Genomic DNA, 14,861 nt, shown 5'->3' with positions numbered 1-14,861 from the left:
TGGGAGATGTAGTCCTTTAAATTGGGCACCATTATAGACCTGAATATTATCAGAATTCTGTTACCAGTGAAAGCAAAAGGGAAACTTGTGATGGCTAGTGGAGAAAGAATAAGAAATGTAAGATGGGGCCTGGGAGGATTCATTTTGAGAGCTTTGTAATTTTACCATACAGTTCACCTTTTTTCGTATACAACCTGTCAGGAGAGTTACTTTTGCCTTTGGGAAGCCCTGCATGCATGAACTTGGACAGAAGTCTGTGTTTGAGTCACACCAATATTATGCCACACAATTTATACCAATATTTTTTAAATGACTGTCTTTATTATAAATGTCTGTTACTCTTGGAGGATTCCCCTGCCAGAGGTATAATCATGCCCATATTATATCTGGTTCAGATACAATTCATGTACATAAGATTGTACCATGAAGAAAAAGAGGCTAAACTTTTCTTGCAGACTTTATTTCATTCACAGTAGATTTTCTTTTGTAAGTTTGAGCACCTCCAATGGATAATGTCTATGAAGGGGTTTGTTTTTTTCTTTATTCAGAGAAGTTTCAGGTCACAGGGGCTTCCCAGATAGCTCAGTTGGTGAAGAATCTGCCTGCAATGCAGGACACCCCGATTCGATTCCTGGGTCGGAAAGATCCTCTGGAGAAGGGGAAGGCTACCCACACCAGTATTCTGGCCTAGAGAATTCCATGGACATCCATGGGATCAAAAAGGGTCGGACACAACTGAGACACTTTCACTTTTAACTTTTCAAGTCACAGAAGCATTGCCTAGATCCTGGCATCACACACAATAGAGAGAAAACCTCTTCTTATGAAAATAAAAGGTGGTTTCTTGAATAAGATTTGCTCATGGTATATCAAAGAATCTCTGCAGGACAACCCAGAGTGAGCTTCAGGTGAGCTCTGGGATCACAATCTGGGTTCCCACCAAACGGTCATCTCCACGGGGAACCCCATGATGACACAAACGGTGCAGACCGGGCGGAAACTCTCACTCCCACTCCTCAGTCTTTGCCAGGTTGGCTACATGGTTTTGTTTTTTCTTGAGTGATATTTAAGAAATGTGGCAATTGGTCATTTTTCTGAGGCTGCACATAAATCCTCCAGTTTGAAGCTGGTGAGTCTCAGTACATCACTGGCCAGGGAACCAGCCCAGCAGGTGCCTCTGTGTGTTCCACCCACTGATTAGTTCAGAGGCACACTGGGGTCCACAGGGTATGATATTTGGATTCCCATTGCCTTGAAATGTTCCCATTGCCTTGAAAATATGCCCCAGCAGCCCCTCATTCTGGAAAAATGAATGACACACTTATGCCAGTCAATCCGAAGACCTGTAGGCTGAAGAAGTGTCGCCCTAGCTGACCACAAGTGTGTGAGAAACCAGTGCTTACTGTGCATGTTCTTGAAATGTTTGAGTTTGCTTGTTACACAACATTATACAGTAACAAAGTTGCTGACTGAGATATGGGCTAGTTCCATTGTTCATTATATACTGTTGTGTTTATGGTGAGATTTGCATGCTCTCAAGGCATCCATGGAGAAGGCAATGGCACCCTACTCCAGTACTCTTGCCTGGAAAATCCCGTGGACGGAGGAGCCTGGTAGGCTGCAGTCCACGGGGTCGCTACGAGTCAGACATGACTGAGAGACTTCACTTTCACTTTTCACTTTCATGCATTGGAGAAAGAAATGGCAACCCACTCTAGTGTTCTTGCCTGGAGAATCCCAGGGACGGGGAAGCCTGGTGGGCTGCCGTCTATGGGGTCACACAGAGTCAGACATGACTGAAGTGACTTAGCAGCAGCAGCAGCAAGGCATCCATGAATTTTTTTTTTTTAAGTCTTTGTTGAATCTGTTACAATATTGCTTATGTTTTGTTCTGTTTTTTTGACCATGAGGCAGGTGGGATCCTAGCTCCCGGGTCAGGAATCGAACCTGCACCCCCAGCGTTGGAAGGTGAAGTCCCAACCACTGGACAGCCAGGGAGGACTCCATGAATTTTTATAATTTGCAAATGCCTGAGGTCAGGGCCTTTGGGGATATCAAGAATCACCCAGAGGGAGGTGTGTGCTCAAGAGATTAGCTCTCTGCCCTTTGACCCCATACCTACCCCTGCAAACATGGTTAGATTGACCTGGGCTGGTTGCCTTGGGAAAACTCACCTCTCACCCACCTGGTTTATACCGGCCAAGTTGACCTCAGACCCTTCCTCTGATGCTTCTTCAAAGGCTAAAAATCATTAGAGGCATCTCTGCTTTTTGGACATTCAAATACCTGTTCAAAATCCACACAGGAGGAGATACTGTGCTTCTTAGTGCTCAGATTCATGTCTTTGGAAATATCCTTGGCTTCCCTGGTGGCCCAAATGGTAAAAAAAAAAAAACAAAAAAAAAAAACTGCCTGCAATGCAAGAGACCCAGGTTTGATCCCTGTGTCAGGAAGATCCATGGAGAAAGGAATGGCAACCCACTCCAGTATTCTTGCCTGAAGAATCCCATAGACAGAGGAGCCTGGTGGGCTACAGTCTATAGGGTTGCAAAGAGTCAGACACGACTGAGCAACTAACACTCTCACTCTTGGTTTCTAAAGGGACAGTCACTTGAGAGAAATAAGGAAATACCTCTGAGGTTCGTGGAATTTGAGTTAGCATTCCTGCCAAATAGCAACACTGGTTCTTAGCCGTTGGAATAAACGGCTTCAGGGATGAGCAATGTCCCAAAGTCCCCTCCAGAGGAAAAAAACCCTTCTCATAGAGCCGAGCCTGCAGGAGGGTGCTGGCAGCTCCGCTCAGCCCTGGAATGCTCGAGATTCAGCCCAAGGATGCTCGAGATTGGCGGGCGGGGCCTGGCCATCTGTGTGGAGAGGCACTGGGAAGTAGCGAACTTTTCAGAGCTGGGAGGTGCACACTCTGTCCTGTGACTCCAGGGATGAGAATGACAAGTCTGTCAACCTGCGCTTCCTTGGAGGAGGTGTCCCACCAGTGTTCAGACACTAGAGGGCAGCATCGGCTCATTCCGAGGAAGCAGCTGGTCCAGAGCATCTGGTACCACCTTGCTCTGGGGAGGCTGGCAGCTTTTCCTGCAAATGGAACCCCTGACCTACTCATCTAAGATCTGGGTTGAGGTACTTTGCTGCCATCAGTCAGCATGAAACAAAGACTCTTCAGGGATTCTGCTCCTGGACCCAAACTTGATTTGTGAAAATATGCAGCTAACCCACAAGCTTTTTGTTGGAAGCATATATGTGCCTTAGAGCCAGTGGGGCTTTGGACAAACAGGCGTCTGGTCACTTCCTGTTATCACAGAGAGGGTTTCATGAGGGTCAGATAAAAGAATGCAAGAGAGAGCTTAGCAAAGCGCCTGTTCAATCAAAGTTCGTCAGCTGTCATGCTGTGGCCTGGGAAAGCGGCCATGCTGGGCACATGTGCTGTATTGCTCAGTCATGTCCAGCTCTTTGCCACCCCATGGACTGTAGCCCGCTAGGCTCCTCTCTCCATAGAATCCTCCGGGAAAGAATACTGGAGTAGGTTGCCATGCCCTCCTCCAGGGGATCTTCCCAACACAGGGATCAAACCCAGGTCTCCCACATTGCAATCAAATTCTTTACCGTCTGAGCCACCAGGAAAGCCCATGCTGAGCACAAGCCCCAGAGAAGAGAGGCCAGGAACTGGGGCTCTTGCAGGACACCCCCCACACACACCCCCTGCAGAGCCCCTTCTGGGCAAGAGACCCTCCTTGACATCTACAAAAGCACAAAGACAGATCTCAGTCCTAGGCCATATGACTTCTGGAGCCTGGCTACCTTTGTTGCACAGAAATTGCCGCTTGGGTATGGACCCTTAGGGGACAACAGCATCGGCCACACAGGCATAGGGGTACCTGGTTGACCACCAGACTTCCCCCGCTCCCCACACCTGCAGCCCTGCCCGTGCCCATCCCCCTGGGCAGCTCTGGGTCCAGTTGCTCCTGGGTGTCCTTAGCTCCCTGGTAACCCTCTGCCGCCCCTGCAAGCATGATAACCTGAGACAAAGCTGAGCTATTTTGCACCCCTCTCACCTGTTTTCCAGGTTTCCCTGGTGGCTCAGAAGGTAAAGAATCTCCCTGCAATGCAGCAGACCCAGATTCAAGATTCCCTGGAGGAGGGCATGGCAACCCACTCCGGGATTCTTGCCTGGAGAATTCCATGGACAGAGGAGCCTGGCAGGTTACAGTCCAAGGGGTCGCAGAGTCAGACGTGACTGAGCAACTAATAGTTTTATGTTTTCACCTGTTTTCAAAGGAGCTCAGCTCCAGAAGTTTCTGAGGGCAGTGACTGCCGAGAACTCCCAGGGGTTGTAATCTGTAGGTTGTCGTGGGGATGGATGGGGCTTGAGCGATCTCAGAGGTCATCTTGCCAGAGGCCTGGAGTCTACATTTCTCAGTGTTAGACTCAGCAGTTCACTAAGTAGCCAGGTGGCCTGGGGCAAACACGTCTGTATAAGCAGCACGATGGAGTCGTTTCTGCCCCTCCCCCCACAGGGGACAATTGTCAGCATCAGTGCAGCGGGAACACTAGATGGACCCCCAGCACTTACACTTTCACATGGTGCTTTTTTATTTTCATAGAGCAGCCACTATGGAGAACAGTACAGAGGTTCCTTAACAAGTTACAAATAAGAGTTACCATTTGATCCGGCAGTCCCACCCCAAGCATATGTCTGGAGAAAACTAATTCAAAAAGATCCATGCACCCAATGTTCATCACAGCACTGTTCACAACAGCCAAGACATGGAAATAACCAAAGTGTCATACACATATATATGCGTGTATGTGTGTATATATATATATAACAATATATATAGCAACAAATATGTATACATATTGAGAGACAGAGACAGTTGAGAGACAACTCAGGCAGCTGTCTGTGGGTTGCTAGCCCTTCTGCTGACTGCTCTTGTTCTAGATTTTGCTCCAAATCAGCTTTCCAAGGATGTTTGCAGAGTGAACAGTCTGAGATGTGTCCGTCACCAGGGCAAAGGACAGGCTTGTGGATGGCCAGATGTGATAAAAACAGCCTCCCTCGGCGGCACAGCTCAAGCATCCATTGCTCCTCTGACCCCGTGGGTTTCCAAAGCGAGGGCTCCTGTCCCGCAGGCGGGTGTCATCTGGCCCTCTTCACGGAGCCCTCTGCCAACTCGGGGTTAGGGATTTGGATCCAGGGCCAGACAATACTGTCACCCGACCTAGGGCCCTTGCTGAGTGTCACACAGCCTCCATCCTGACTCCTGTGTCTGCTGTCCCCGCCCATGATACCCAGGTGGCCTCGCTTACAAGGTGGGTGGCAATCTCAGGACCCTCTCTTTCTGAACCCCTTTCAGCCAAGGTTGAAACCCTTATTCACCATCATCCTGTCAGCCAGGCACTCAGATATTTTCTTTCCTATTTTGCAGGTGAAGCAACAGAGGTTCAGGAAGTTTAGAGATGTTTCCAAGGTCAGGTTATACATGGCAGAGGAAATGGATCTGAAAATTGTTGCACTTGTTGTTTAGTCCCTAAGTGGTGTCCGACTCTTTGTGATCCCATGGACTGCAGTCCGCCAGGCTCCTCTGGGATTTTCCAAGCAAGAATGCTGGAGTGGGTTGCTATTTCCACCTCCAGGGGATCTTCCCAACCCAGAGATTGAGCTCGTGTCTCCTGCATTGGCAGGCGGATTCTTTACCACTGAGCCACCAGGGAAGCCTCATCTGAAAATTAGTGCTGCCTAAGAGGAAAAATACAATACTGCCTCTAACCTCTCTCTCTTTCTCCGCCCCCCCCCCCCCATATATATGCAATGTTGCAATGAATATGGGTGCAAATAGCTTTCCAAGTCGCTGGGTTTTTCCTCTCTGGATAGTTAGCCAGCAGTGGAGTTGCTGGATTATATGGTAGTTCTTTTTTTTAAAAAAAATTTTAATTGCCAAGTTTGTGTTTATTGTTATAATTTTTTAATTTAATTTTTATTTTATATTGATTTACAATGTTGTGCTAGTTTCAGGTGTAGAGCAAAGTGATTCAGCTATACCTCTATATTTACATACACATGCATATACTTTGGGGCTTCCCTGGTGGGCTCAGACAGTAAAGAATCTGCCTGCCAATGCAGAAGACCGGTTTCATCCCCTGGGTTGGGAAAATCCCCTGGAGAAGGGAATGGCTACCCACTTCAGTGTTCGGGTCTGGAGAATCCCCATGGATGGAAGAGGCTGGCAGGCTAGAGTCCATGGGGTGGCAAAAGAGTTGGGCGTGCGTTAGCAACTGAACAACAACAATATATACTTTTTCGGATTCTTTTCTAGTATAATTTATTACAAGATACTGAATATAGTTCCCTGTGCTACATGGTAGGGCCTTGTTGTTTCTTTGTGCATAGCAGTGTGTATCTGTTGATCTCACAGTCTGAGTTTATCCCTCCCCCCTTCCCCTTTGGTAACCATGTTTGTTGTCTGTGCCTGTGAGTCTTTGTAGTTAAGCTCATTGTGTCACATTTTAGATGACACGCATAAGTGATATGTCTTTCTCTCTCTGACCTACTTCACTTAGTATGATCATCTCTAGATCCAACCCTGTTGCTGCAAATGGCACTATTTCATCCTACTTTATGGCCGAGTAGTATTCCATTGTATATGTGTACCACATCTTCCCTATCCATTCATCTGTCAGTGAACACGGGTTGCTTCCTTGTCATGGCTATTGCAAACAGTTCTGTGATGAACCTCAGGGTGCATGTATCATTTTGAATTAACATTTGCTCCAGACATATGCCCAGGAGTGGGGTTGCAGGGTCATATGGGAACTCTATTTTCCATTTCTAAGGAAGCTTCATACTGTTCTCCATAGTGGCTGCTCTTCTGTCCCTTTTGTTGTAGATTTTTTAATGAAAGAGACCGCTGAGGAAACTTCAACTGTAGGTTCCAAACATTGTGTGTGTGTGTAGGGAGAGAAGGGTGGGAATGCAGACTGGAAAGGGGAAAGGAAATGGGCTTGGCTGGCATTCGGTGGTGACAACCTCAAGTTTTGGACAAAACAAAATTCAGGCTGTGGGGCCTGGCCACGTGCCTGCCGCTGCCCCCCCTCTCTGGCCCTGGGGCTTTGTAAACACCCAGCGGGTTCCCACAGCCGCCAGGCCTGCTTCATCCGGAGGAACACTTGTGATGTGCTGTCCCCACAGGGATGTAAACTGGAAAAGTGTAAACTGCACACCGGGTTTGAAGACTTCAAAAACCAAGTGCAAAGTAGTTCCGTATTTTTATATTACACATCAAAATACTATTTTACTGGGTTAAATAAAACACATTACTAAATTTCATCTCTTCTCCTTTTTGAAAGGTGCTACCGGGGAATTGAAAGTCACTGACAAGTTCTCAGGTGGTTCAGTGGTAAAGAATCCACCTGCTGATGCAAGAGATGCGGGTTCCACCCCTGGGTCCGGAAAATCCCCTGGAGAAGAAAATGATAACCCACTCCAGTATTCTTGCCTGGGAAATCTCATGGACAGAGGAGCCTGGCAGGCTACATCCATGGGGTAGCAAAGAGTCGGACACGACCGAGAGACTAAATAACAATAACAAAGAGGCTTGCATGTGTGGTTCACATCGTCTTTCTCTTGGGTGATGGGGCTCTGTTGGCCAGGTCCTGCTCCAGGAAACGGGCGGGGATGACGAACTCGCCCAGCATCACACACCTAGTTAGAGGCTTGGCTGCAAATGAGACGACGCGGCCCTTGCCCTTACTGCCTCAGTCAGGCGGCTCTGGGTGAAGCCCGCTCTGGGAGGTTTGGAAGGAAGATGAGATGGTCCTGTTTTCTCCATCGCTGGCCCCGAAGCACCCAGCGCAGGGCCTGGCATATCAGCACAGGATGAGGGTTGTCAGGTTCATTCATCCTTCCTCCCGGCTGGGTGCCTCCGACGCCTTTGCAATGCTGCCCCCTGCTGGCCCATTCGTGGAAGTGCCCAGCCAGGTCTCCAGCGCTGAGATGCCTGGGTTTGTTGTCTGAACGTGTTACTACTGGGTACAGCGTGTTGCATGTGTGTGGGTGATGGTGCGTGTGCACAAACCAGCGCTTGTTTTAACACTCCTCAGCTGACAGTGGTCCTCAGCGTCACTCTCCTCCCATTTTCCGAGCAGCAGTTGTTGGGTCCAAATATCCTCGAGCAGTAAGCAAAGAGTCCCTGTTTACAAAAAGGGGGTCCCCACGCCCCACAAGGGCCTTGTGCAGCGCTGATCTCAGGCCAACACAAAATTATTCCTGAATAGCGGTACTCTGCGGGCCACCGGAAGTCTTAAGTAGGAAATTCTCCTTCAAGTCTATTGTAGTTCACATGTTCCCTGCTATGGCAAGGAAACTGTTGCTTTCAGACGGAGGGGTGAATTCGCTCCGGGAAGGCGGCAATGAGGGACTGAGAGGAATGGGGGCGGGGGGCAGGGCGCCCCGCTGGATTCTGCATTGGGGAGACAGACAGGAACAATGATAATTCACTAGTTGGATTTTCAAATAAAATGGTAGAAGTATTTTTTTATAAAAAGGGAGAAGGGACTTCCCTGGTGTTTCAGTGGTTAAGATTGTGCTTCCAATGCATGGAGTGTGGGTTCCATCTGTGGGTGGGGTGGGGGGAGGGGAATTAAGATCCTGCGTGCTGCCCGGTGTAGCCAAAAAAAATATTAATTAATGAATTAAAATAATTTTTTTTAAAGAAAAAAGGCATGATGTCTGATGGCTGAGATTCCTGAGTTTTGATCCCTAAAACACGTGGTACAAATGTTCATGTGTTGGGAAGACATGTGAACACATGGCTGAGTGTCCTTACCACCCTGAATGTAGGCTCATCTGAGCATGCCAAGTGGAGAGCACGGTGGGGCTCCAGTCCCTGAGAGGCTTAAAATCCCTCCCTTCTTATTAAATCCCATTTTTTTCAGACAGACCTGTGCTCTGAGTGCCAGGTGATGGCCAACTAACCTGATAAGCTGGTGGATTAATGCCTTACTCCTTTCTATGTTCCAGGACTGCAATTCCACTTGGCCTTCTGGATGGATACGGTGATCTACCTGTTCGCTCACTCGACAAATACCTCCTGCCAAATACACCGTCAATCAGTTCCCAGGCCAGAGATACTCAGTGTCTTCTGAGATGAAAAGACAGAGATGGAGAGACAGAGACAGGGACAGATAGAGAGAATTTCAGTGCACTGAGCAGTTTCTAAGTAGCAGAGTAGTGAAAGTGAAAGTCGCTCAGTCCTGTCTGACTCTTTGTGACCCTGTGGACTATACAGTCCATGGAATTCCCCAGGCCAGAATACTGGAGTGGGTAGCCTTTCCCTTCTCCAGGGGATCTTCCCAACCCAGGGATTGAACCCAGGTCTGCTTTGCAGGCAGATCCTTTACCAGCTAAGCCACAAGGGAAGAAGAGTAGAGATGTTTCTAAATAAATGGATTTGGAATCAGGGAAGATAGCACAATTCATTGCTTGACAAGCCCTATGGAGACTTCCCAGAGGAGAGCATTTGGGATGCATTTTGAACAGTGAACAAGTGATCTCTAGGGGCAGCAGTGGGGAAAGAACCTCACACAGGAGGGTATGGTGCACAGGAAAGCATCCAGCATGGGAGGTATTGCCTCACAGCCGGGGGGGAATTTCAAGTCCCCCAAAGTGAAGCAGGACATTTGGCATTCTTCAACTCTGGACTTTTCTGGAGGACTTCTTCCAACTCTTGCTTCTAGGGACTAGGACACCACCTCGGTGATGCGTGTCCCTCCCACTGCAATTGCATCAGGATCTGTGTGGGGTCAGTTTGTGAGAGATATAGACTTTTATGAGTTATGTGCTTGAGGTTGTCCCAGATGGGGACAGTTGTCCCTAAATAGATTCACCTGCTCAGTCCAGATGTGAGTAAGACATCTGAGAGGTCTGCCTTGGTCAGGTTATTTATTAATAAACATAGATGCACAAAGGAAAATGACAAGACCCACTTTGGGGGGACGGATCCCTTGAGGGATGGGAAGGGATTCGTCTCTCTCGGTTCCTTTCGGTTCCTGATTTGAGGTGAATAATGTGTTAATCACCCCCTTGCTGCCTCACTAGCACATATGAATGAAATATTCCCCCAGCACACAGTTCTTCCTACACAAATGCTGGCCAGGGCTTTCTCTCCCCCTGGAGAGCTATTTGCTGCTTTACACATGTGCAGCTGAACTTTCCTTCTCCCTTTCCATTCTGCTTAGTAAGCAGACTCTGAATAACGACACCTGCATCCCATTCAGTCTTCAACGTGAGCCAAAGGGGAGAGAAGCTGGTGTGTGAGGGTCCAAGGGCAACAAGGGCTGGGGCAGCAGGGCCTCACTTCCTCTGTTTCCTATCAAAGGAGGCATTGGGGAGGTTTCAGAATCAGGATCGCAGGTCGATAGATGGTGATGCTTCTTGTTTATTGATCATCACGCGCACATTCAACCCACAACCCACGGATGGTCAGCCTGTTGGTGGTCCCTGTTTCCCTGCCACTTCCCTTTTAGTGGAACAAAAATTTAACTCTTTGCTAGGGCCCTAATAAAGCAGACATTGGAACAAACACACTGTTTCTGTCCCCAGTGATTTAGCACTTTGAACATTTCCATCCTGAGAGCATTTATACACACTTCAGAAGAAGTCAGCTCTTCTGAAATCAACACAGTACTAATTTGAAAATAGAATCATCAACACAGACACCAAATACTTCTGTCATCACCTTTAGTGGACACAGGCTCCTTGTGTGCATACAAACATTTGCCAGATACCACGACGCCCTCACTTCTGGTATTTCAAAGTGCTGTTGTTGGGAGCTTCTTGACAGAAGAGTTGATGTCACCATCCACATTACCCTGATCGTATTTGTTTTTCTATGAATGGACATTTAGGTCACATTTTCCATCCACGTCTCCTGCTGGCTGTGAGCAGTGACATCTCAGATGCACTTGCCTGCTGACTCACCGCCCGGGGTTAGGACACCCATCTGGCTGTGCCTAGTGTGTTACACATGCCTCATTTATTTTCCACCTTTCCAGGTGGTTAGCACACAGGAGACTGAAAGTCAAAATACTATCCATCGGTAGATGAATGGATAAGCAAAATGTGATATAGACTTACGATGGAATATTTTTCAGCCTTCAAAAGAAAGGAATTCTGACACATGCTACAACCTGGATGAACTTGAAGACATTATGCTAAGTGAAATAAGGCAGTCACAAAACATACACATTGCTTGATTTCTTTGATGTGATATACCTAGGTATTCTAGTCAAATTCGTAGTCAGACTTCTAGAGACAAGGTAGATCAGTGGTTGCCAGGAGGTGGGAAAGAGTGTATATTGAGTGGGTACAGATTTCAGTTGGAGAAGATGAAAAAGTTCTGAAGGTGGATGGTAGCGATGGTTGCATGATAATGTGAATGTACTTAATGTCAGAGAACTGTACACATAAGGATGGTTAAAATGGCACTTCCCTGGTGGTCCAGTGGTTACAAATCCGCTGGCCAATGCAGGGGACATAAGTTTGATCTCTGGTCCAGGAAGATTCCACAGGCTGCAGAGGAACTGAGTCTTTGCCCCACAACTACTGAACCTGCACTCTAGAGTCTGTGAGCTGCAACTACTGAAGCCCAAGAGCCTAGAGCCTGCGTTCTGCAACAAATCACCACAGTGAGAAGCCTGCGCACCACAATGAAGAGTAGCCCCCACTTTCCCCAACTAGGGAAAACCTGCACCCAGCAACGAAGACCCAGTGCAACCAAAAATAAACGGATACATTTAAAAATGGTTAAAATGGTAAATTCTATAATATTTATATTGCCACAGTAGAAAAGTACTGTCATGGAAGAAATCGATGTTACAGATAGACTATCCTATCACTTTGAGAATTTCTATGTTAAAATTCTCTTTTTTTTCATACTCCACTGTATCTGTAGATTTACAGATCTGTAAATTCACCTGTAAATTTATCTGTAGATTTACCACTCTGTTTTTTAATGGTGAGAGTGGCTCTCTCTGAACCCTCTGTGTAATCTTTTCCCTTGTGTCTTTATAAAAAGTGAGTTTCTCTCTTCTATGCACCATCGTATATTTAACTTGCCTCTGAGGTGATGGGGTAGCTTTCCTAAGCCCTCCTGGCTGTTTCTCTCTTGAGTTTATTACCACTCCCTCCTCAGGAACTCTGAAGAAAAGTGTTCCAACCTGTCTGGCCCAAAGGAACCTGGCCTGGCGCCCACACCCGCTGGGCCTGTGCGTCTGAAGCTGTGGAATCCGGTTCACTCAGGGGCTGTTGAACCACTTGAGCAGCCCTGCTGAGGGTGAGTGATGGGTTTTATTGTGATGTGGGTATTTACAGTATGGTCTTATATGGGAGGCACCTCTTGGCTATTTTCTCTGATGAAGACCACTCCTGGAATAGAATGTCCTAGTCACTGCCGAAAGTGACTGGATTTTGTTTTTTGTTTGTTTAAAGCTTTCTGCTTTGCATTGGCAATAATCATTATTTTCTAAATTGGAGAATAGTTGATTTACAACATTATATTAGTTTCGGGTATACAGCAAAGTGATTGTTTTATACGTATTTTTCAGATTCTTTTCCATTAGAGGTTATTAGAAGGTACTGAATATAGTTCCCTGCGTTGTACAGTAGGTCCTTGTTGCTTATCTACTTTATATATAGTATAAAGTCTTTATAAAGTATAAAGCATGTATATGTTAATCCTGAACTCCTAATTTGTTCCACCCGCACCTCCCTTTCCCTTCTGGTACCATAAATTTATTTTCTGTGTCTGGAGTCTATTTCTGTTTTGTAAGTAGAGTCATTATTTTTTGATTCCACGTGTAAGTGATTTCATACAATATTTGTCTTTTTGTCTTTCTCTTTCTCAGGATGATAACCTCCGGGTCCATCCATGTGGCTGCAAATGGTGTTAGTTCATTCTTTTTTTACGGTTTAGTAATAGCCCATTGTGAGGAGGGCGTGGCAACCCACTCCAGTATTCTTGCCTGGAGAATCCCATGGACAGAGGAGCTCGGTGGGCTACAGTCCATGGGGTCGCAAAGAGTTGGACATGACTGAAGTGACTTAGACAAGCACAATAGTCCATTGAATATATGTGCCACATCTTCTTTATGGTAATAATTTGTTGATGTCCTTTGCATTCCCTCATAGCTCACCTGGTAAAGAATCTGCATGCAATGCAGGAGACCTGGGTTCAGTCCCTGGGTTGGGAAGATCTCCTGGAAAAGGTAAAGCCTACCCACTCCAGTATTCTGGCCTAGAGAATTCCATGGACTGTATAGTCCATGGGATCGCAAAGAGTCGGACATGACTGAGCAACTTTCACTTAGCATTATTAGGTGCTTTGATAAGCTTACTTGATTCCCATAATCTAAACGGGTGGACTGGGACAAGTAACTTTCCCTTGGTGGGAGATGAGGGAAATAGGGCCAAAGGGGTCAAGCGATGTGCTTGAAGGCCGTGTTCTCACGTGTGAGCAAATTTCAGGAACACCCGGAAGGCTTGTTAAGACAGTTTCCTGGATCCCTTCCTGGAGCTTCTGATTCAGTAGGTCAGTGGTGGGGCCTGAGAACTGGCATGCTCACAGGCTCCCATGAGGATGGTGGTGCTGCTGGGGCCACCCGTCAGGCTCACACTTTGAGAAGCACCAGCCTGAGGTCACGGAGCTGCAGAACCAAGCCCCCTGGGCAGAACCACGCTCAGTGTCCCTCCGCTCCCAGTCCTGATACCAGTCCACGACACTGTGTGTAGCAGGGGTGGGGTCGAGCCATAGAAGTGATGCCACAGATCCTTCCCCAAACAGTGTCATTATTTCACAACCAGTTACCCTACCAGTTCTCAATTACCCTAGCAGCCCCTGGAAGATAGGCGTCTCCCAGGACAGCAAACCATACCTGGCTATAATGAACATGTAACAAACAAATAATGGACATGAATATCCTGATATGACTAGCCCACCTCAACCTCTCCTGATTCCTAAGGTGCACTGGTTGATGCCCGGGAAGAGTGACTAGCCAGGCCTTTCTTCCCACCCCCTCACCTGCTGGACTGTCCTCTATCAGTGACCCAGCTTGCACGTGAGGCATGGAGGCTTTCTCCTGCCTGCAACACAGGAGGCTCTGTACCTAGAAACAGAATCTAGAGCAAAGTGTTAGACACCCACCAACCTGCTTCTAGTGAGCCAGATCCAGGATGTTCCATATGTCAGCATCCACGTAGGGTTGCTCCTTGTCACTGGGCAGTGGGGCGGCCGCAGGGCTACGGCCCTGAACCCCACATCTGCGCGGCCATAGCCGCCGGATGACGTGGACAGGGTGTGCAGTGCTCCCAGGCGGTTTTCCGTGTATCACACACACACACACACACACACACAACTTACTTGTTCAGTCTTCTGCACCTATATATACCCTTGACATGACACAAATCATTTTGACTTCTGTTGTTTTAACTCCTTAAAAGAGTCAGTGTCAGTTTTCTGGAAAACACAGATAATTAAATAGCCAATATGCATGTGTATACATACATCTGTGTGTGTCTGAGTATATGTATGTGAGTGTCTCTATGTGGTGTTCTCAGGTTTTGGGCTTAAGTTTCCTGCCTCTGGATTTCAGTTTTATTCTTCCTGTAGTCTCAGGACTTCTCCAACTATACAGCACTGATAATAAAACTTCTAGGTTAATGGCGAAAAGATTCTCCCCTGTTAGGGACACCCAGAGAGGTTCACAGAGTTACATGAACAGGAGAAAAGGGAGGAGGGAGATAGAGATGAGCAGGAGGAGAAAAAGGGGGACTCAAGAGGAGAGAGACAGATCTA

General features: G+C 47.3%; 1 long non-coding RNA gene across 1 annotated transcript; it reads left to right on the top strand.

Annotated features, from left to right (window-relative positions):
- The first annotated feature begins 8,706 nt into the window (after positions 1-8,706).
- Positions 8,707-13,147, top strand: LOC122448346. The gene is made up of 3 exons (XR_006271580.1): positions 8,707-11,823; positions 12,204-12,344; positions 12,916-13,147. It is a non-coding gene; the product is annotated as an uncharacterized LOC122448346 (long non-coding RNA).
- The last annotated feature ends 1,714 nt before the right edge of the window (positions 13,148-14,861 follow it).

Source organism: Cervus canadensis, chromosome 10 (assembly GCF_019320065.1).
Source record: "Cervus canadensis isolate Bull #8, Minnesota chromosome 10, ASM1932006v1, whole genome shotgun sequence".
Taxonomy (NCBI): Eukaryota; Metazoa; Chordata; class Mammalia; order Artiodactyla; family Cervidae; genus Cervus; species Cervus canadensis.
The sequence above is the reverse complement of the archived record's forward strand: the minus strand, read 5'-3'. Positions and strand labels throughout refer to the sequence as shown.